This window comes from Stegodyphus dumicola, chromosome 5, assembly GCF_044657685.1.
Source record: "Stegodyphus dumicola isolate Sdum_Otavi_A_Nest chromosome 5, ASM4465768v1".
Taxonomy (NCBI): domain Eukaryota; kingdom Metazoa; phylum Arthropoda; class Arachnida; order Araneae; family Eresidae; genus Stegodyphus; species Stegodyphus dumicola.
Genome location: NC_140772.1, coordinates 161,288,092 through 161,310,017, shown reverse-complemented (window position 1 = coordinate 161,310,017; position 21,926 = coordinate 161,288,092). Strand labels below are relative to the sequence as shown.

At 31.8% G+C, this 21,926-nt stretch overlaps 1 protein-coding gene across 1 annotated transcript in view; it reads left to right on the top strand.

The window, feature by feature from the left end:
• LOC118199269 (uncharacterized) overlaps positions 1-21,926 on the top strand; it is a 243,724-nt gene that overhangs the window by 103,986 nt on the left and 117,812 nt on the right. The window lies entirely within an intron of this gene.

Sequence of the window (21,926 nt, the reverse complement as noted above, 5' to 3'; positions counted from 1 at the left end):
ACATCACTAGAGTTGGCGGAATACAGTGGACTTGCAGCGTCTAGACACGCGCATTTGTTGAAGGTTTTGAGCTATCTCCACCGACAGCAGTAAACGATCGATGATCGCTATTATTATACTGTGGCTATACATTGTTAGTGCGTTTGTCGGTATCATACATGTTGAATAAACCGCGCGCCGCTGACTTCCCACAAGGGAGGAATGCGCGCGCGTACACACGTGCAACCTGCAGCTAAACAATGATTCAATACACGCGCTGGCAAATACGCATTAACCAAACCGGTCTGTGGGGCTCTTATAAAAAAGCGCGCATAAAACCCGTTGAAAAATTTGTGAATTTTATGCTTTTTAAGCGAATTTTCATAATATTCCGTAACTCGCATTGACTAAAACGCTTGTGTAAACTAGCCTACACCGACTGTAATGTGAATTAGTGGAGTGTTGACGCTCTTCTAGTGTGGTCAATTGTCAGTGTCCCCGTAACAAGATTTTAGTTTTTTTTTATTTATTCGGTAATTAATAAATCAATTATTATCTGCAATATGTTATTTTTATATATTTATTTTATTTTAGGATCAAAATAATTTTTGGCCATGGATAAATGGCTGAACTTAAAGAAGAATGGTAATGACGCAGATGATAATGCTACAAACTCTTCTCAGGCAGGACAAAGTATTGGGAAACAGGCATCTAATGTGCGAAAAAGAAAATATGATGAGTCTTTTCTTCAATTTGGCTTTACATTTCAAAATTGTGAGGGTAATGAACAACCTCTTTGTTTGATCTGCAATGAATTATTGGCTTCGGAGAGTATGAAACCATCAAAATTAAAAAGACATCTTGAATCAAAGCATGTTTCGTATGTCAATAAACCAAAAGAATATTTTGAAAGACTGCTGAAATCTTTAAATAAAGAAAAGAAAATCTTTGAAAAACTTATAACTGTTAATGAAAAATATTTACTAGCGTCATATGAAGTTTCATACTGTATTGCTAAAAATAAAAAGCCGTTCACCATTGGAGAAGATCTTGTGTTACCTGCTGCTATTAAAATGGTAGAAATACTACATGGAAGAAAATATGGCGATGATATTCGAAAAATTCCTTTGTCGAACGACACTGTCTCGAATAGAATTTCTGATATTAACAAGGATCAATTAATACAACTTATTACAAGAATTAAAGAAAGCCCAAAATTTTCAATTCAGTTGGACGAAACAACTGATATTACTAAATTGGCTCAGTTGTTAGTATATGTCAGGTACGTTTATAAAGAAAGCGTGGAGGAAGAATTGTTATTTTGTCGTCCTATGGAAGACCATACTACAGGGAAAGACATATATTGTAAAGTTGACGAATTTTTAAAAGCAGAAGGTTTAGAATGGAAAAATTGCTGTGGAATATGCACAGATGGTGCAAGAGCGATGACGGGCAAAAATATTGGTTTTAAATCATTTTTTAAAGCTGCTCATTATGATCATATAACTTTTACTCACTGCCTTATTCACCGAGAGGCTATTGCAGCAAAAAAATTAGCACCAGAATTGAACGATGTGCTTCAGGATGCTGTTAAGATCATAAATTTTATTAAGAGCCACGCCCTTAACAGTCGCTTATTTTCAAATCTCTGTAAGGATACGGATTCCAACTACACAACTTTGTTATTACATGCAGAAGTAAGATGGTTGTCAAGAGGTCAAAGTTTAAGAAGATTATTGTTATTAAAGGACGAGATCGAAATATTTTTAACCGAACGAAAATGTGAACTTGCTGCTTTTTTTCAAAATGACTTATGGCTATCCAACCTGTGTTATTTGTCAGATATTTTTGAGAAGTTAAACGATCTCAACTTGTCTCTTCAAGGAAAATATTGCGATATATTTACTTCAAATGATAAAATTGAAAGTTTTATTAAAAAGATCAACATTTGGAAAAGTAGGGTCGAAAAAAATTCGTTCGAAATGCTTTCCAGTGTCGACAATTTTGTAATCGAGAAAATTCATTGTAAAACTTTTATTGCAAAAATTATTGTAGATCACTTAAAAGCGCTAGAAATACAGTTCCGGACATATTTTAAATTAAATATTGATTTCCAAAAAATAGTTTGGATTCAAAAGCCGGTTTGGATTGGCTTAAGTGAGATTGATCACCTGCCACTTAAAGCTCAAGAGGGAATTTGCTGAGCTTTCGAGTGACTCAAACTTAAAACTACGAGTACAATTTCAAAAAAAAGCCCTTGACTGAATTCTCGATCGGAACTAGAACTGAATTTCCCACAATCGCTGATATGGCGTTAAATGTACTTCTGCCATTCAACACCACATATTTATGTGAAGTTACTTTCTCAGCTTTAACACATATTAAATCCCAATATCGTTCAGCGTTAAAAAATGTTGAAGAGGTCTTACGTCCAGCAGTTTCAAACATTCCACCAAGATTTGATTTGTTATGCAATAAAAAACAGGCACATCCATCTCATTAAATTTTTTACTTATACTTTAATTTAATACTTACCACGCAACTACTTGAATATATTCGAGAGAATTAAGACGGTCAGAATCCACTTTTATTTTTGAAACTATAATAAATACAATTTTATAATTTTTTGTGCAATTTTTAATTTTAGATTTTTGTATGTTTCAAAACGAATTCTAAACTTATATATTTTCATATGTATATGTATATTGTTACCTAATAAATAAATCATCAAAAAATATTAATTTATTTTTCTTTTATATATTTGTATGGGGCCGTCAAGAAACTCGCAATCATAAATGGGGTCGTGAATGACAAAAGTTTAAGAAGCCCTGGAATAAACTTATTGAATTGAATACGTAGAATGCGTATTGAATTGAATACGTAGAATGCGTATTGAATTGAATAAACTTGAAGCTTGAAACCTGATTCGCATGTTCTTTGCTTTTTGATTTTGCTGTGATTTGAAATGAATAATGCTTCTTGAACCATGATAACATGAAACCTTTTAGGATCTATCGATTATATAACTCTAAGCAGCAATTACATACCCTTCCTCAGTTTCCAAAGATCAGTGTCATTTAAAATCTGTGGCCCATGCTCAGAAAGGCTGTGGAACAATAAAAAATAACAAGCAAATACTATTTGGAATGTATTTTTAAAAAGAATGGGATAGAATATCTTTAAAATAATAATAAAAAAAAATATTTACTCCAGTCCGTCTATGGCGTTTAGAAGCAATAATAAAGTCATGAAACAAAGTATTGACCCTTGTTATGCCAAAAGCGACGTCACTTCCGAATGAGATACTAGTTTTGAAACGGCATTTTGCATTGCACATTCAAATTGTTGCGACCAAATATTACCGTCGTGTAGTACATATAACGAAATTAAATAATAAAGAATCTGCATATGCATGTTTCTCGCATTGTGAAAAAACATGGTACTTAGTGCCATTAAATTTTGAATAACGTTGTCCTCCACCTGAACATGGACACCTGGAAATACGACCTTTGAATTTTGAATTTGTTTTATTATCTTTTTCTTATTTTTAAAAACTTTAAACAAATTTTTGATAAACAAACACAAATATTTTAAAACGAGCAGTTGCAACACTGCACATAATAAGGCATTTTTAGCTCCAGCGCGCAAAACTGTATATCGCAAATTTTAAACATATGCTGTTTTTAAATATTTTGTAATTTATCTGTTGAGTCGAATTTTATGTGGCTTTAGCTTCAGGACCAAGGTAGTTAATAAATAAAGTAAACACGCAAAACGTTAATAATAAAAACGCACACACACACAAGAAAAAAAAAATTAAAAACGATCTTAGTAAGAAAACTTAATGTTGATATGGTGAACTGAAAAAAGACTGCAAATATATATATATGTCAATGCTTTTGAAACATCGGGAATTTTAAACTTATACTGCTGTGCTGTTTTTAACTTCAATTTTCAGATCAACAGCAAACTTACAAATACCTCCATGAGTCATCAAACAGTTTTTATATTTTTACATCCTTGTACGAAGTAAAATACTGTAAACGCGAAAAATTTCGGGTATCGTATTTCAAAGAAAATATCCATTTTGACCGCTCTCGAATCCATTTGAAAGATGTTTTTGAGTGATATCTACGTAAGCACAAAATAAAGGAGTCTTTTTTCCAAAACGGATTGTAAAATGGATTTATAAGAGATTTGTTCATGACGTCTGTACCTGTTATCAGTGGCATAACAATTAAATGCCGGCAGCAATAAGGCAAAGTCGAATAATCTCAATCTTATCAGAACTGACGAAACCTAGTAACGTGGCCTCGAGAGGCAGAAACAGGCTCTGTCTTACAGTCCGAAACCCTTGAATTAAATACTGCCTAACTCATTTACATTTATGGTGAGGAAACGGAAAAAGAGAAGTGCTAATAAAGGCTGAAATTATAAATAACTGGTTAATGCAAAATAATAGTAATCTTATATATTTACTACTTGGATGTTCATAGGTAGGTTAAGCTGTAGTAAATGCTAGTCTTGGGAGAGAAAGTGATATACAATTGCTGCTATGCGTAATTTCCAAACCGAGATATTCACCTTTACTTTGGGTATGCACAGTTAATTGGAATTTTATTTTTAGTCTTTTTTGGATATCTAGGAGAATACACAAGGTTGGTTTCGAGAATCACATTTTAATCCGCGGAGCACAGATTGGAAAACACTGCTCCAAAGTAATGGTACCTACACGGCCAGATTACGATCTCCGGCAGACGTATTCAATCATTTTGCTTTCCTGGCCACACTGGAAGAAGACGAGATATGTAATTGGGCTACACAAATTATTTCTAGACCCAGTGGTAGCTCATGACCCTAAAATAAATGAATCACACATTTGAATAAGTTTCAATGAGAATTTTCGGGTTTGCTCAGGTTTGACCTCTAAAAGAAATTTTTGAATTTCCCTCCTAAGAAAGAAATGCGCGGGTTTTACCGCGTTAGTTTAAATTTGTTCAGTATATACATATAAGAAAACTCATGTATAGAAATATTTTAAGTGAATCAGTGATTTACTTGATTCATATGGTAAGAAGGCACTATCTAGCGTTAACGATGGTTAATAAGGGGAAAAATGTTAAAAACATATTTAAGTTATTTAAACCTTTTTATGATTTTTTTAATGCAATGACAGCAACATAGAATTATTTTTACTCTATATTCGTACATTAGTATGCTTCATTCTTGAATACAGTCGTTTACAAATCTACGTACTGTCAAATAATGATGACATGAATAAGGGATGACTGTGCAGCGAGGGATATTTTTCTCTGGATAAGTATAATTTATAAAAGCCCAACAGACGCTATCAAATTCTGGCACAGATTTCGCTCTCGATACCATAAACTGTTTTATTTCATTCAATACGCTACAAAAATCTTTTTAACATTTTGCCTACCATATTTCTGTAAATTATGCCATACCGCCATATTCGGCATCCACACTTTCGAGAAATTCCTGCAATTGGGTCGATGATTCAATCCCCAAACCCGTATAAAATTCACAGTCTTGACAACGATTTGCATAATATAATCTATTTTTAAAACTTTTCCTCATAAAATTTCGTGGGGTACTAAGCAATACTTCATCAAATGAGAGTTCTTGATAGCAGTGACACCGTCTTGTGTTGATTTTACAATTCCTTCTTTTTTAACTATTATAGCTGGGGCATCATTTGCAGCTAGACCAGATAAGTGGCCAAGGGACAAAGATAATTTCGTTAATGTTTTTTCACTGCTTCATATAAGTCTTTTGATGTTGTCATGTCTTTTGATAGTACTAAAGAAGCCATTCGTTTCAATTATAAACTATTATATCCGCGAAGAAGCCATTAGTTATAACTGTTGGCGTGAATATGCACGCATTCGACAGACAACCAGTAATATTAATCCTAATATATATCCAAGCTTTCGTAGTATGATGACAAAGTGCCGATAATGAAGATAATAACATACCCAGCCGTTATTTTGTAGGACCCCCATAACAATAAAAATCAGAATAAAGTTCACAATTCAAACACTGTTATTCAATTTGGCATCCGAATGAACACAACGTTGAAATATCAAACTGATTTTCCACCTATATATTCACCTAACATGTCGCAATTGCATCAACGACGTAACAAAATGTACGAAATAATTCCGATACAGCTCGAAGTGGGATTTGTGCACAACTTTAAACTCAACTTTGAAGTACTTGAAAATGTAACAAACCATTTCAAAAGTCTTAATAAATCACAACTCGAAAATACCTTCGATTTAAATTCATGTTTTATCACTCCCATTAATTTCGAAACGATGTCGTAAAAACTTTCGGTATTTCTAGTATCTAGTGGTGTTGGTCCAAACACTGTAATTAGAAGTAATGAATCATCTGGATCTGCAACTTTACAGCGGATGACCGCGAATATACAGTTTACTCGAAGGCACATCATCATTCAAGCTTAAATGACGTGTTTAACTTGAATTCGTTCATGTGTTACTTCATACTCCTTCATTTATATATCCCTATAACTGAAATTTCAAAAATAGTTCTTGAAGATATTTTTCGTTTAGTTCTGAAATGGCCAGAACGTTTTTAGAATTTATGATCCAAGAAATGACCGGCTTTGCTTTCTAAGATTTCTTGTTTTCGACAGCACTCTGGTTTTGCCGAATAAATTGAGAGATGCCTATATGTTACATAATGAACTCGAAAACTAAATAGCACGATTTTTTATATAAAGTCATTACCGAAAATCCAGATTAGAATTTTTAAACCGTTACGAAATTTATTGAAAGAGCATATTAAACGTCGGTTTCAGTTATAAATGAAAACGTCAAACTGAAGATTATTGAGAACTAGATCATCAAAAAAGGGAAAATTGCATATTAGCAGGGCCGGCGCTAGAGCTCTTGCAGTGGGTGCAGCCATACGAGCAGGCAAAATGTTTAGAATTTATGGAGGCGTCAGAAGGCAAAATTTAAGAGCCATGGATATTGTACCGGTGGGGGGCAAAAAGCCTAGTGTTGTCCTGTATACAGTATAGAATTTTAATATCCGAAAAATTATGAGGAAAAGGAACTCGAAATTGTTCATACAAAAGCATATTTTTATTTTGCCAACTTTTAAAAAAGAAGCATTTAAAAAAAAGACTTCAAAAAATTCGTAAATGGCAAATAAATACCTAAATACAAATAATTTTCTGCCCTACTAAGCTAAGTTTTCATATATTAATTAACACGTAAACTCCATGCCTGAATTTGCTAGGCAACGTTTCCAGTTTGAGCGCTTCAAGGAAGCGAATATCACGTATTATGTTGCAAATTTTGAAATTTTATTGATTTAAAATGGTACATAAAAATAATAATTTAGTGTACTCTGATACAGGTAATATGTTCTATAAATAAAATGTATATAAACTATTGATAAGAATCACAATATATTGCAAAGGGAACTCGGTACCTTTTGAATGATTTTTTTTATTTAAGAACTTTCATCTACTTTTTATGAATAATATTAAGTGGTTTTATGAGACAAAATGGTTTGAAGCTGAAAAAAATTTTGCAATTAATTTTTTAAAAAAATTCAACAATTAAAAATTCTTTCTTCTTCCACAACTTTCAATATTTCTGCTTCAAAATTTTTTATTGTATTTATAATAGTGTTCTTAATAACGTTACGGATCGAGTTTGCAATTAATGAATTAGTTTCTGAAAAAAAAATAAAAGGCACGTTTTTATATAAAAACTAAAAAAAAATATGATTTCAGTGAAATTTTCACTTGCAATAATTTTTCTTTTCACTATTTTTCAAAACCTAGCCTTGATTCTATTTAGTATGTAATTTTAAATAAGCAATTAAATTATTAAATAATTTGGTCCATATCTGAACAAGTTTTAGGACTTTAAGTAAAAGGATATATTGAAAAATTGCAAACTGAGAAAACGCAGTTTAAAGAATGTAAACTGTCTGAATGGTCATTAAATCCTTTCAAATTTCTTAAAAATTTTATTACTGAATTTCAGTACACATATATATAAAATAAAACTTAGTACTCCTCAATTGATTAATATGAACATAAATTACAAGCTTTTGTTTAAAACCTTATCTGGCTAGAAATTTTGCAAAAAAAATCATAAAATGTAAGTGGAATTTTTCCTTATCTGTTTTTGTTTTTTAAAACACGTTCAAAACAATTTTAATGCATGAATTAATTATAATATACTAAAAAGCCCGGTGGTCATACAAAATGACTACTGTTTTGATATTATAAATTGTAATTAAAATGATTTGTACAAAGGAGTCTGCTAATTTAAACTGAACTATCCAGGGCAGGCGGCGAGGACGAAAGTTGTGGAAGAAGAAAGAATTTTTAATTGTTGAATTTTTTTAAAAAATTAATTGCAAAATTTTTTTTCAGCTTCAAACCATTTTGTCTCATAAAACCACTTAATATTATTCATAAAAAGTAGATGAAAGTTCTTAAATAAAAAAAATCATTCAAAAGGTACCGAGTTCCCTTTGCTTACTACCCCACGGGGTTTCCCCCTTCTACTTCCTTAACTGCTTAAAGTAGAGTGTAATGAAGGAAACCACTGTCGGTACATTTCTTAAGAGCCACCGCTAGCTCAATAAATAAAGGTGGTTTAAATAACAAAATGTTAATTCACATGTCAAAGATCTCTTTGTACACAACATTTCTTGTAGAGATCTTTCCATCATCTTTAAGCTCGCCTTGCAGAGGACCATCCAATATTTTTAATTTATGTCCGTTCTTTCACGAACTCTTGAACAGGCAAAATAAAGTTGACCGTTCATGCTCAGGTAAAAAAATGCCAACACATTTAAGCGTTCGGCCCTGAGACTTATTGATGGTCATAGCAAAGGCAAGTTTTACAGGAAATTGTCTACGTCTCAATTGCAACGGCAATCCTGTGCCGTGGCAACTTCACCCCATTGGCTAGTACAGTTACGCAAGCAACCAATAAACTATCGGCGACAAACAGACACTTAAGCCGCATATATATATATATGGGGTGAAATAACATCATCTCCTACGAAACGGCTGGTTCCCGCGCTTAGCGAAGCACACCGTTGGATTCCGCAGATCCGTGGCACGCTATTTTGACCATTCGCGTCTTCTTGGGACTTTAATTAGCCGAGATATTAATTAAAAACTAATTTTTAATCGAATTTCAATTAAAAACTAATTGAAATTTGAGACGCGTATCTTCGGATTCCAAAAAATTCTCCAAATCCATCGATACCGTTCTCATCTTCGTACGACTTTAATCCGCCGAGATATTACTTAAAAACTGCGGAAACGTTAATTTGCGCGCTTATTTTTCCGAGTGGCAACAATAAACTATCGGCGACGCACACTTTAGCCGTTTATATATATAAAGATTTTCTAAAAGGTTATAATCATTCTTAATAATATTAATTTGTCGTTTTATTCATTTTTGTAAAAAGCAAAATTTGAAATTTTAACAGACTTAAAACATTTTATTTAGAACCACTCAGCAGCTTATGTGATTTCTTCTCTTATTTTAGCCATATCTTTTCGTATATAAATTGCTTTTTAAATTAATTTATGTGCTTTTCAATTAATTAAAGAGTTTAATGTTTGTTCCAGCACTATTTCAATAATGCCACAGTCAGAAACTTAATAACTTTGATTACACTACCTCTTTCTGTTCGTGCCTAATCAAAGATAATTTAAATTTTTGAATAAGCATAGCAAAGTTGACTGATAATACACATAAAATTATTTGCTGAGCTTAGTATAAATATATATCAGTGCCAGTTTAAAGGTGAAAATTTTTTTTTTCAACTTTAATTTGTATTTAGATAAATCAGTATATTACATGTAGACAGAGTTTTTTGATAGTTGGAGTCATATTTAATTACACTCCTTTTCATTTACACTGATTTTTAGTAAGTTACAGAAAAAATTAAGAAATAAAAATAAATAAATAAATAAATAAACACTGAGGGAGTGTGGCATTTAAAGGGGTGTCAAAATTTTTAAAAATCTTTTTATAGCATTTATTATCGCCAGATCATTTCAAAATTTCTCTTCAATGTAGTAAGGGTATTAAAGTACTTTTCCAGCAAAAAAAAAAAAAAAAAAAAAAAAAAAAAAAAAAAAAAAAAAAATGAAAAATCGGTAATTTCATTGATTTTAGGGTACCGAGTCTCTTTAACCTTAACAGATAAATTACGCAAATAAATATCAATATTTTCCAATCTAGAAAGTCTACCTGACATTTAGGCGTAATTAATCTCTTATTGTTGTAGTTTTGTTTTGTTGTCGTCGTCTGTTTTGTTGATGTAAAATTTCAATTATGTTAATGCGTAACCTGTTTATTGATATAACTTTTCTAAAAATCAATCTTATCAGAGTTAATACTTGTTGCTAAGTTCTTTAGGGCTATCGACAAAGTGCGTTTTGTGTTTCCTATACACGCTCTGAACGTTTTAATGCAATTTGATTTAATCTGCGGTTCTGCAGTCTTTCATATGAAGCTAATTATGAGAAGTAAAAACTGATTTCATTCTGCTCTTCCGCAGTTTTAATTGTTGCTTTGGAAGCAAATGAATGGATTAACATTTAAATATTTTGAAATGAGGTATAAAACATAAGAAACCTTTTTAGAAATATGAATTCACTTTATCGAAACCAGTAAACGTTATCTAAGATAATGTTCACGTCAGAAATATTTCAATAACTGGTAATTTTAAACTATCATCTAGCGGCAGAGAAGAAAAAAAATTAGTGATTAATAAGTTCCGTGTTTTTTGTCTGAATCTGTGAATGAAACTGGCCGATAATAACAACGGTGAACTTTATAACGTAAAATCGACTTACATAATTTTTAAAGCAATAATAAGGTAAGATATTTTCATCGGAAATTTATAAGAGAAAATCTATGAAAGCGGGAATAACTAAGCATGCAGCAATATAAATGTGAGATCAACTGAAATGGAATTTATTTAAACTTACCTGAATACATGTTCAATGGATATTTCAAGAACTATATAAATGTAAATCTTATTATGAAGTATAAGCAATTTTCTTGGATGTAAGAGTGATGAAAAGTGTAAAAATGTTTTAATTAATTTTAGAAGTTACTTTGTTAATAAATAGTATATTTGCTATGCCTTCTCATATGAAAAGAATCAATTGAAACATAAAAAGTTTTCTCATGTCCAGATAAGTCTACAAACTTCATGAAAGATGGATAAATTTTTGTGGATTGTTTTAGCACTGTGTGGTATTAACATTATTGGGACACCAATGAAATATTACTCGAGATCGTTTTCATATATATGCACTTTTATGTTTCATTTGTCAAATGTTTATATGATTTCTATCGGAGTAAAGTCTTGTATAAAGATGGAAGCTTTAAAATTAAATTTTGGATATTTGTTTATCTCAGTTTTTTGCACTTTGTTGTGGATATCATTATTTATGAAGAGAAAGCGTCTGTTCTTAATTCTACACGCAGTGTATCTTCAACGGAAGAAGTACCTCAAATCTCCAAATAAAAAAAGCGATTATCTAATTAATATATTATTATTGATTATTCTAATTTCACCTGTTGGATTTTCTTTTGCAAGAACTTATCATTCAGGAATTAAAAATGGAGTTACATTTTGGACGTTTGGAATAGCAGTGGAAAGCGCAATATTGAGAATAATTATAAATTTTATCGGTTTATACGTGTATCATATCATCTTTGTGTTTTTTCCAAGTTTGGTAACTCTTGCTTTGTGTACCAAGCTCTATCGTTGTGGTGAAATTCTTACAAAGTATAACGAAAATCTCAAAAGTGTACAGGAGGACATTATCGCAACACAGTATCAAACCCTTAGAGAATACTTCAATATAACTCAACTTTTACACAAGATGGCAAACGAATTTTCAATTCCTTTGTTTTATATTATTCTATGCAATTTTTCAAGCATGTATATTGCATTAGCATATGCTGTGACGATGAAAAATCTACTATGGACCGATATATTAGAATTTATCACAAATTTGTTATTAGCACTGATAATTATGATTTCACTAACCCTCTCTTGCTCAAGAATACCTGAACTTATGTTACAAATACAAGCATCTGCTGGTTTACTTATGGCAAGAAAAAAATACGGCCTCATAACTAATGAAGAATTGATATTCCTGTTGACAAGAATAGAAAAGAAAGTCCCTATTCATTTTTCGGCATTCGGTGTGATTACTTTTAAAAGAAGCTTTATCTTATCTGCTTTGGGAACATTATTGACATATGGGTTACTTATTTTAAATTTGGAAAACATTTGTTAAGTAAAAAAAGGACTGAAACTCTGCATTACGATACAATTTTTGATTCTTAGTTAATTTTTCAATTTCGATTTTAATTATTTGCTACATATAATGCAAAGTTTCGCTTTCAGTTCTTATAGAAAAATTAAATGATTGTTAATATATATGTATATAACCAACGAATATATTTCTTAAATTCTGAACATTGAACTCATTCGTACAGGAAAAGGTAGTAATTTAAATGATTCATTCGCAGAACTACTAATTAAGAGTTTCATAATGGAGAAGAATTAACCAGAATAAAACCGATTTGAGTAAAAACCTTTTATTAATTTTGAATTTCATATTTTACGTTTATGTGTTTTTTATATACATCTAATTTTCTTCCACTGTAGTATGTTTAGCTGCATTTCTAGGGATATTTGCCAATCTTACGTAAATAATTACAAGCTGAGGACACTAGCCTTTTTGATCTTAATAGCCGTAATAATTGACAGAAGTCAATTTTGAAATTAATTTCAATAAAAAAAATTAAACAGCTTTTAAGCATAGAATGTTATATTACTTTTCTCTTATCGTTTTCATACCATTTTTGGAAAGGTATTTAAAAAAAATCAGTGGATACTCATACAGACAGAAGTTGCGTTTATTATTGCCTTTACTTGTTTTAAAGTTTTAGAATTCTTGTATACATTTATTTCGTTTTGCATCCAGTAAAGAATTTCTCATAACTTATTCATTACTAGACAAGGAAAGAGAATGAATTTAATGGTTTGGAATTTATTAGATAATATATCGTAAAACACATAATGGTTATCTTTTTAGGCTAAGAGTGAACTTTCTAAGTTATATGGAATGCTTTTTAATGGAATTTAATTAGTATTACTTGTGAAGAATACCTCGAAAACATTCATACAGCTAGCCTTTTTCCGGTATTAATAAGGAAAGAAGAGTAGGTATTATGTGTTTTGGTTTAATTATTTCTTTTCTAATTTTATTATAAAATTATACTTTCATCATTAATTACTTTCATATTTAATTTATTTTTTTATATTTTCTTATTTTATTACAAACATATATGATTAGCCGCTTTTCCCCCCCTTATTATGACATTTTAAGCAGTGTTTGATTAAAATTAATGGCTGTGAAATTGATTAACTTTTTAGTCTCAGGTATAGTATGAAAATTCGTAAAATATCTCCTGAAATAACTTGGATAAACTAAGAAAAATGGATTGTAATTATTTGATAAGAACTCTATTTCATTTTGTAACACCTTTAATATCGTTATTAATCTCTCGTGCATTTGAAATAGATGAATAATAAATAATGTACAGATTACTGGCAATATTGAAATGCAGGCTCGAGAGCTGCATGCATTTTCTCGCACGAAGCATGTAATTATTTTTTTTAAAATAAGTTTATAGAATATGTTTTCTCTTCTTGTTTTGTATGTCGCCATTTTTTCAGTGTTAAATAAAAGTTATTGCTGTGTTCCATCATTGGAGTTTCTTCATATCGCCGAAGAAGTATCACAGTCTTAATTATTCTGGAGGCACCGACCGAGATCGAATAATCGTGCGTATTTTTTTTATTAGTTCATCACTGAACATAATATTAGTGATACCAGATTATTACTTCCTGTTCATAAAGAATTGCTTTATTTTATTAGTTCATCACTGAACATAATATTAGTGATACCAGATTACTACTTCCTGTTCATATAGAATTGCTTTATTTTATTAGTTCATCACTGAACGCAATATTAGTGATACCAGATTATTACTTTATGTTAATAATAAATTGTCTTATTTTATTACCGTATTTGATATTATATTTAATATTCATTTTAGTTGTCCATACGGTAGATATATATATTGCTCTATGTTATTATTCTTATTTTAATCACAATTAATGTGGTAGAGAGAATGAACTTCATATAATTTAAATATTTCATTTTTGAGCTATTTTGAGGAAATATAAGGAACACAGTGTTCGTTAATTTTAAACATAGAAACAATGTCTTACTTAGGAAGAGCTCGTAAGGAAGATTTGCAAAATCTTGCAGCTGAACTGGGAGTTCATGTGACTGCAGATTTGAAAATAGTTGATTTAAAACAGAAAATTGTTGAAAGTAGAGATTATGATGAAGTCTTCGTCAAAGGAGTCTTAGACACAATAATAGAAGAACGGAAAGAGAGGGAGGAAAGGGAAAGAGAAGAAAGGAAAGAGAAGGAGGAAAGAGAAGAACGGAAAGAGAGGGAGGAAAGAGAAGAACGTAGGAGACAGGAAGAAGCAGAAGAGCGGAGAAGGAACGAACAGTATGAATTAGAGAGATTAAGACCTGAAGCAGAGACAAAGTCTCAAAATACTGGACAGATCCGGCCGAAAACGGAGCTGCGTCACCTTATGCAGAAATTCGATGACAAGAAAGGAGATATCAGTCTATATTTGCTATTGTTTGAAAGGCAAGCAGAATGGGCTAAAATTGATAAAGAAGAATTGTATCTCATTTACTAGGACTACTTCCTTACGAAGTAACCCAGTTAATAGCTAGAGAACCCTCCGATAAAGCCAAAGACTATGAACACGTGAAAAATTTATTGTTAAGACGGTTTAAACTAAGCCCGGAAAAGTTTAGGCAGAAATTTACGAAACATCAAAAAAGTACCGAATCCACATGGGTGGTTTTCAATTATGAAATAGAAAATTATTGCAAAGAATGGGTGACTGGTCTAAGAGTTAAGACTTTTGATCAGTTGCTAGATTTGATGGTGCTTGACCAACTTAAACGTCGAGTTCCTCCTGAAATTCGAGATCATTTTCTTGATGAATGGGTAGAGATGATTTCATCTAAAAAATTAGCTGAAAAACTTGATGCCTATGAAAACGTTTGCGGAAACTTTCAAAAAAGGCCTGTAGTGAATCGGCAGAAAGAAAGATACAATGTACTAACTCAAGGTAAATTGAGTTCAGATAATAAAAATAAAACTGAAAAAAAATTGTCATCAGGATTTAATTCGCAAAGCTGGTTTCATAGACCTAGAAGTCCACGTCCAGATGATAAATATGAAAAACGAAAAACGCCACAATGCTATCAGTGTGGGTCCTATCAACATTTAAGACCCCAATGTCCAAAACGTAAGAATAGTATTGAATCTCCTGCTAATCTTAACAGAATTAGTGCAAAACCAGAGGATAAATTTCTATTACCTTATACTAGTATGGGTTACGTAAATGGTCATAAAATTCCTATATTAAGGGATTCAGGTGCTAGTATTGATATAGTTTGTCGCAAATACATCACGCCAGAAATGCTGACAGGTGAAAATGTGTGGGTGCAACAGCCATTAGATTTGAATCCAACCTGTTTACCATTGGCTGAGATCGAACTAAATTGCGATCTTGGGCGAGTAATAGCTAAGTCTGCCATTATTAGAAATGAACTCGACAAAGGAAGGTATTTATTAGGCAATCGAACTTTTGCACTGTTGAATAAACAAGGAAAGGAACCTGATAGTTGTCCTCACCAGGTTAATGCTGTCTCTACTAGAGCTCAAAAGAAAAGAGAAATAGCCGAAGAGAAGATCTTGGAACCGATGAAGGAAGAAAATAAAGCATCCAGAGATGTTTTTGAAGAAGAAGATGATTTACCGAAGCTAAATTCGGAAGATGAAACTCTCATGAAACTGGTAAACATTGACTCAGAAGAAATTGCACAACTTCAGCTTGCTGATAAGGAACTGTCTAAAATCATCCAAGAAGTTAAAGAAGGTACATGCAAAAATGAGAACTATAGTCTGACAGGAAAAGAACTTTTAGTTAAAAAAACGACGGATAAAATGGGCTTTGAAAGACAGCTTGTCGTTATACCTGAAAAACTCAAGCCGTCAATTATAAAGATGTGCCACGAAGGAACTTCTGGTCATTTGGGTGTCAAAAAGACCAAAGACAGACTTGCTAGATATTTTTACTGGACGAGGTGTTACAAAGAAACTGAAGATTTTGTAAGAACCTGTGATGCTTGTCAGCGCGCTTGAAAAGGAAATGACAAAAAGAAGGCTCCAATGACATTAGTACCAGTAATTTCCGAAATATTCACTAAAATAAATGTCGATGCCGTTGGTCCGCTACCTATTTCAAAGACTGGAAAAAAATATATTATTACAGCTCTGTGTATGTCGTCCAAATATCCAGATGCTGTTGTGGTGACAGACATTTCTTCGCCATCTGTGATTGATGCTTTCTTACAGATTTTCAGTCGTATGGGTTTCCCAAAAGTGATCCAAACAGATCAGGGGACCTCTTTCGTCAGTGCTTTGACAGAGGAATTTTTGGAGCGTTTCGGCATTAAACATGTAAGAAGCTCTGTGTATCATCCGCAGAGTAATCCCGTTGAGCGATTCCATAGAACGCTAAAAAGGGTGTTAAGAGTCGTATGTATAGGAGCGACTTCGGATTGGGAGAATTATCTACCATCAGTTCTTTTTGCTCTCAGAACAGTCACACACGAAAGCACTGGTTTTACACCAGCAGAATTAGTTCATGGCAAAAACCTACGAACGCCAGTCACTTTACTTTATGAGCAGTGGCTAGAACCGATTGAAGAAAGTAATAATGTTGTCAGTTACGTTTTCGAACTTATTAATCGAATGAAGAAATGCCAAGAACTTGCCGTGGAAAACATGAAAGAAGCTCAACAACTGAGGAAAACATGGTACGATCGAAACGCAGTGAAAAGAGAATTTGCTAGAGGAGATTTAGTTCTTGTTTTATCAACGAATCGTCAAAATAAACTAGAAGTACAGTGGAAAGGACCTGGAAAAATAGAGCAGAAAATTTCAGAAACCAATTATATTGTAAGTTTCGAGGAACAAAATGAGCCAAATCAAGTATATCACATTAACATGCTTAAACCCTATTACAAAAGATCAGAAATGATTAATATGATAACTGAAGTGGAAGGAGACTTAGAAATGGATATTCCTCGTTTACCTTCCAATCCAAGTATATTAAATTTCTCGGACATCATAGAGGAGAATGAACTCGAGAAAAGGTTGAAATCTGAGCAAATAGAAGATTTACGAAAGATTTTATGGAAATATTCTGGTTGTTTTTCAAATAATCCTGGACTAACAAACTTAGTTTGTCACGATATTGAGCTATTAAATAACGAACCAATACAAATAAAGCCATACAGACTTTCACCCCGACAGACTGAAATTCTCAAAAGGGAAATACAGAAAATGCTCGATCTTAAAATTATAGAGCCGGGAGAATCGGACTATACATCTCCCATGATTTTGATAGAATCTTCATCAAAGGATCCTCGGCCATGTATTGATTATCGTAAACTCAATGCTGTTACTAAAACTGAATACTATCCTTTGCCTAATATTGAAGAACGTATCGAAACTGTAGCAAAAGCAAAACATATTACCCTATTAGATTTATCTAGAGGCTACTGGCAAATTCCGTTAACAGAAAGAGCCCAAAGATATGCAACATTTGTAACTAGTGTTGGAAGTTTCAGGCCTCTACTTTACCCTTTGGATTAAAAAATGCCCCATATTTTTTTAGCAAAGTTATGACTAAAGTCCTGGCTGGATGCGAAGGTTTCGCTGTACCATACCAGGATGACATTGCCATTTACTCAGAAAACTGGGAAGAGCACCTTAAAAACTTAACTTCTGTTCTAGAGAGAATACAGAAAGCAAATTTACGACTAAAACCATCAAAATGTAAATTTGCACAAGATCAAGTGAGATACCTAGGCCATGTTGTGGGACAAGGACAACGAACGGATGAAGTTCGGATGAAGTAAAGATCCTGGCTGTAAAGGAGTATTCTACACCTAAAACCAAAACAGAAGTACGTGCTTTCTTAGGACTGGTAGGGTATTATCGCCAGTACATACCGAGATTTTCGGAAATTGCTTCACCCCTCACGGACGCTTTGAAGAGGATACCAAAAAAAAGGAAATATACAATGGTCTGAAATATGTGACAAAGCTTTTAAAAATTTAAAAGAGTTGCTATGCAAGAAACCAATTCTGTATGCTCCCGATTTTGATAAAAGGTTTATTATACAAACCGATGCCTCAGACAATGGCATGGGTATAGATAGTACTATGCCAATTAGATGATGAACAACGTGAACATCCTATCTTGTATATAAGCAAAAAATTTACTAAGTTTGAAAAGAATTATTGTACTACTGAAAAGGAGTGCGCTGCTATCATCTACGCTATCAAGAAACTGCATTTTTATCTGGATGGTCAGCAAGAATTCTTGATTCAAACTGATCATAACCCTTTGGTCTGGCTACAATCCAACGCCAAATGTAACTCTAGATTGATGCGCTGGGCACTCTCATTACAACCTTATAATTTTAAGGTCATTCATCGCAAAGGAACTTTGCACAAGAACGTAGATGTTCTGAGTAGAATTAAGTAATATAAATATATAATAAGAGTATATACTAATATAATAAGAGTATGTAACCATGTCTAGAATTTATTTTATTATTTAATGTATGCTCAACTGATGTATTTGAACGATCTCCATTTCTTTTTTTTTTAAATGTGGTGTAAAAGTATTTGTTTAAAACTTTAAATTTTTGACTTGAAATTTGGAAACTTATGAGAGAAGTTACCTTTTCTCTTTAAGCAAATGAGCAAGCCGAGCTTATTAAACTGTCAAATTTTACAGAACTTTTCCCTTCGGAAAAAGTCTCTCCGTTGGGGGAGAGGTTGTTACAGCTTTAATATCGTTATTAATCTCTCGTGCATTTGAAATAGATGAATAATAAATAATGTACAGATTACTGGCAATATTGAAATGCAGGCTCGAGAGCTGCATGCATTTTCTCGCACGAAGCATGTAATTATTTTTTTTTAAAATAAGTTTATAGAATATGTTTTCTCTTCTTGTTTTGTATGTCGCCATTTTTTCAGTGTTAAATAAAAGTTATTGCTGTGTTCCATCATTGGAGTTTCTTCATATCGCCGAAGAAGTATCACAATTTTAATTAAAGGGATTTATTTCTTAAGCAAGCAAATAAAAATTTTTAGTAACATAAAATTATTGGATTTATGGAAGTACCACATTAAATGGATATTATAATTTCATGCTAAAATTTTAGATATTGGAAACATGTTAGCTAAATTGGAGGGGGGGAATTACAGCAATTTTAAAAGATTTACTTAACTAAAATGATGCTGATCTACGTAATTTTTTAGACGTTCTACAGCTGATAGAGTGAAGTTTCTTAAGTAGCGATAGATACATTTTAAGATCATGAATAAATGCTTGGTTATATTTATAAAATTCCTTAAAAAAAGAAAATTTCAACTTTTAGTAATATTTAATTACTCTCAATCCCATGAAATTTTGCAAGCGTGTAGTAAAATGCCGAAAATTTATACTAAATAATTTATGTCACTATATTACTTGTTATGGAAAAAAATAAATTTTTATGACTATATGTAATGAAATTCCTATTATGGTGCAGTGAAAATTTATTTAAAACACTATTATGGGCACTGTTGGCTGCAGACACTGAATTCCCTTTGTCAAAAATCGAATCCGGGACGAACTACCAGTATTCAGCAGTCTTATCCCCTCTGGCATTGGTTTGTGACCCATAATGGTTTCGAATGTAGTGTTTTTAAGACCTCGGATTGAAATTTCTGGAACCTGAAAAATGTGTATAATAACGAAAAATATACTTTTCGTTATTATATACTTTTCAGGTTTCAGAAATTTCAAATTTTAATAACAGGATACATCCTTTTCAATTTGTTTTCGTGTACAAACATTCGAAATTTATGATAATCTTTATTTGGTCCCTTATATTTACATAGCTTTAAAATTCGATTTACTGAAATAGTTCCCAGTTATGTTTTTTGTTCCATGCCTTTTATTTTACAGAATTAAACTTCTGGCTTGTTGATCAGTCGCAGACTTAATTACCTCACAGCTTTTTTCTAAAATCCTGTATCACTGGCAGTTTGAAATCGAATATGCTCACCGATTTTGTAAATTTACAAGCAATTATTTTAAAACTGGATTAGTTACTTTTAGGGATTATAAGTCGAACTGTTTAATTTCTTAAGTTATTTAATCTTATGAATACCAGTTGAAAAATATTACAGTGCTATTGTAGCATTATTGGAATTTGATGTAGTTAACGTAATTATTTTATTTCTGAATGTATATCTATCCAGAGTTTGTGTAAATATTATAAATAAGTCATTAATTTTTTTCTTGCTTATTTAACACTTTTATAATTGCCTCCCTTCCCCCCATTTTTCATTTTTTATGCATCGCTGAAGCTCTAACTATGTTTATTGATTTTTTTTTCTGAATTTGATAAGTTAGTTTCTGAAGATTAATTTGGGAGGAGTGGGCAAAGGAATTGATGAAATTCTACATAATATTAAAAGCAAATTTCCCGAATTCTCTGCTTTTTCTTTTCTCCATATTATGAATACTTAACGTAAGATTATTCGAATACTGCGTCTGCTCTACAGAAAGTTATTTTATGAAGAGTTTCTAAAGATAATTGGTTGCTATTTACATTATACGTGACAAAAATCGTGAAAATCTCTAAGCAACCAGCACGTTTCGTGAGGAGCGGAAATAAAGATGACCTTAGCATTTTTCATTGTGTGATCATTAAGCTTTATTCTTAGATAAGTGTAGTAAGCCTGCCTCATTTTTTTATAAATACTCTGATATTTTTCTGCTTTGTTTCCTGCTGTTTTCCCTTGAAATACAATATACTATACCTCGTCTGTTTTTTATGATATAGTTTACTTCAAAGAACACGTTATCCACAATACATGACTCTAATACTGGGGGGAGGATTAGATTCAAATTTCAATAAAACAGAAATTACTGCTTTATTGGCAGTTTCAGATTTTGGTGCTAGCAAAATTTAAACGTAGAAATGCCACGGTTTGTAATAAAATTTAAATATCATACAAATGTACATGTTTATTCGTTAAAACTGACTAAATTCATAGGAATTAACCTAAGAAATTCTGGACATGACATTAAAAATAGTCATATTCGCAGTCTACACTAGTCATGTTCGCAGTGCAAAAAGCAGGAAATACAAGAATAAAATAAAACAGCTTTATACGTGTCGTAGCACATTATGGTGTAGGTATAGCTGTTCTACACTCTGTTAACAGTACCTAGAATCAATGCTTTCAATCAACTATTTTTTTGCATCTTAAGATAGATTAAAAGATACTGCATATCAGGCTTTTTCTCTTAAAATTTGCTTCTATAATTAAAACTAAGTTTTATATACTATATTGCAAAAGCTGATTTTTAAGTAAAATACAACTGAAAAATTTCTCGTACATTTGTCGTTTCAATAACTCATATTATATTATAAAAAAAAATAAATAAAAATGCTCAGACAAAATATTAATCGAGTTTTATGAAAAGAAAAAAGCTCAAGAAGAAAGGAAGAACGGAGAAGTAATATTTCAAAATTTATTGGGAGCCTTTTGTGCAACTCAATGCCAGATCTTAATTATTAGAATACAAAAACAGTAATTTTAAGTTATCCAAATTTCATGTACCCGCAAATCCAATTAT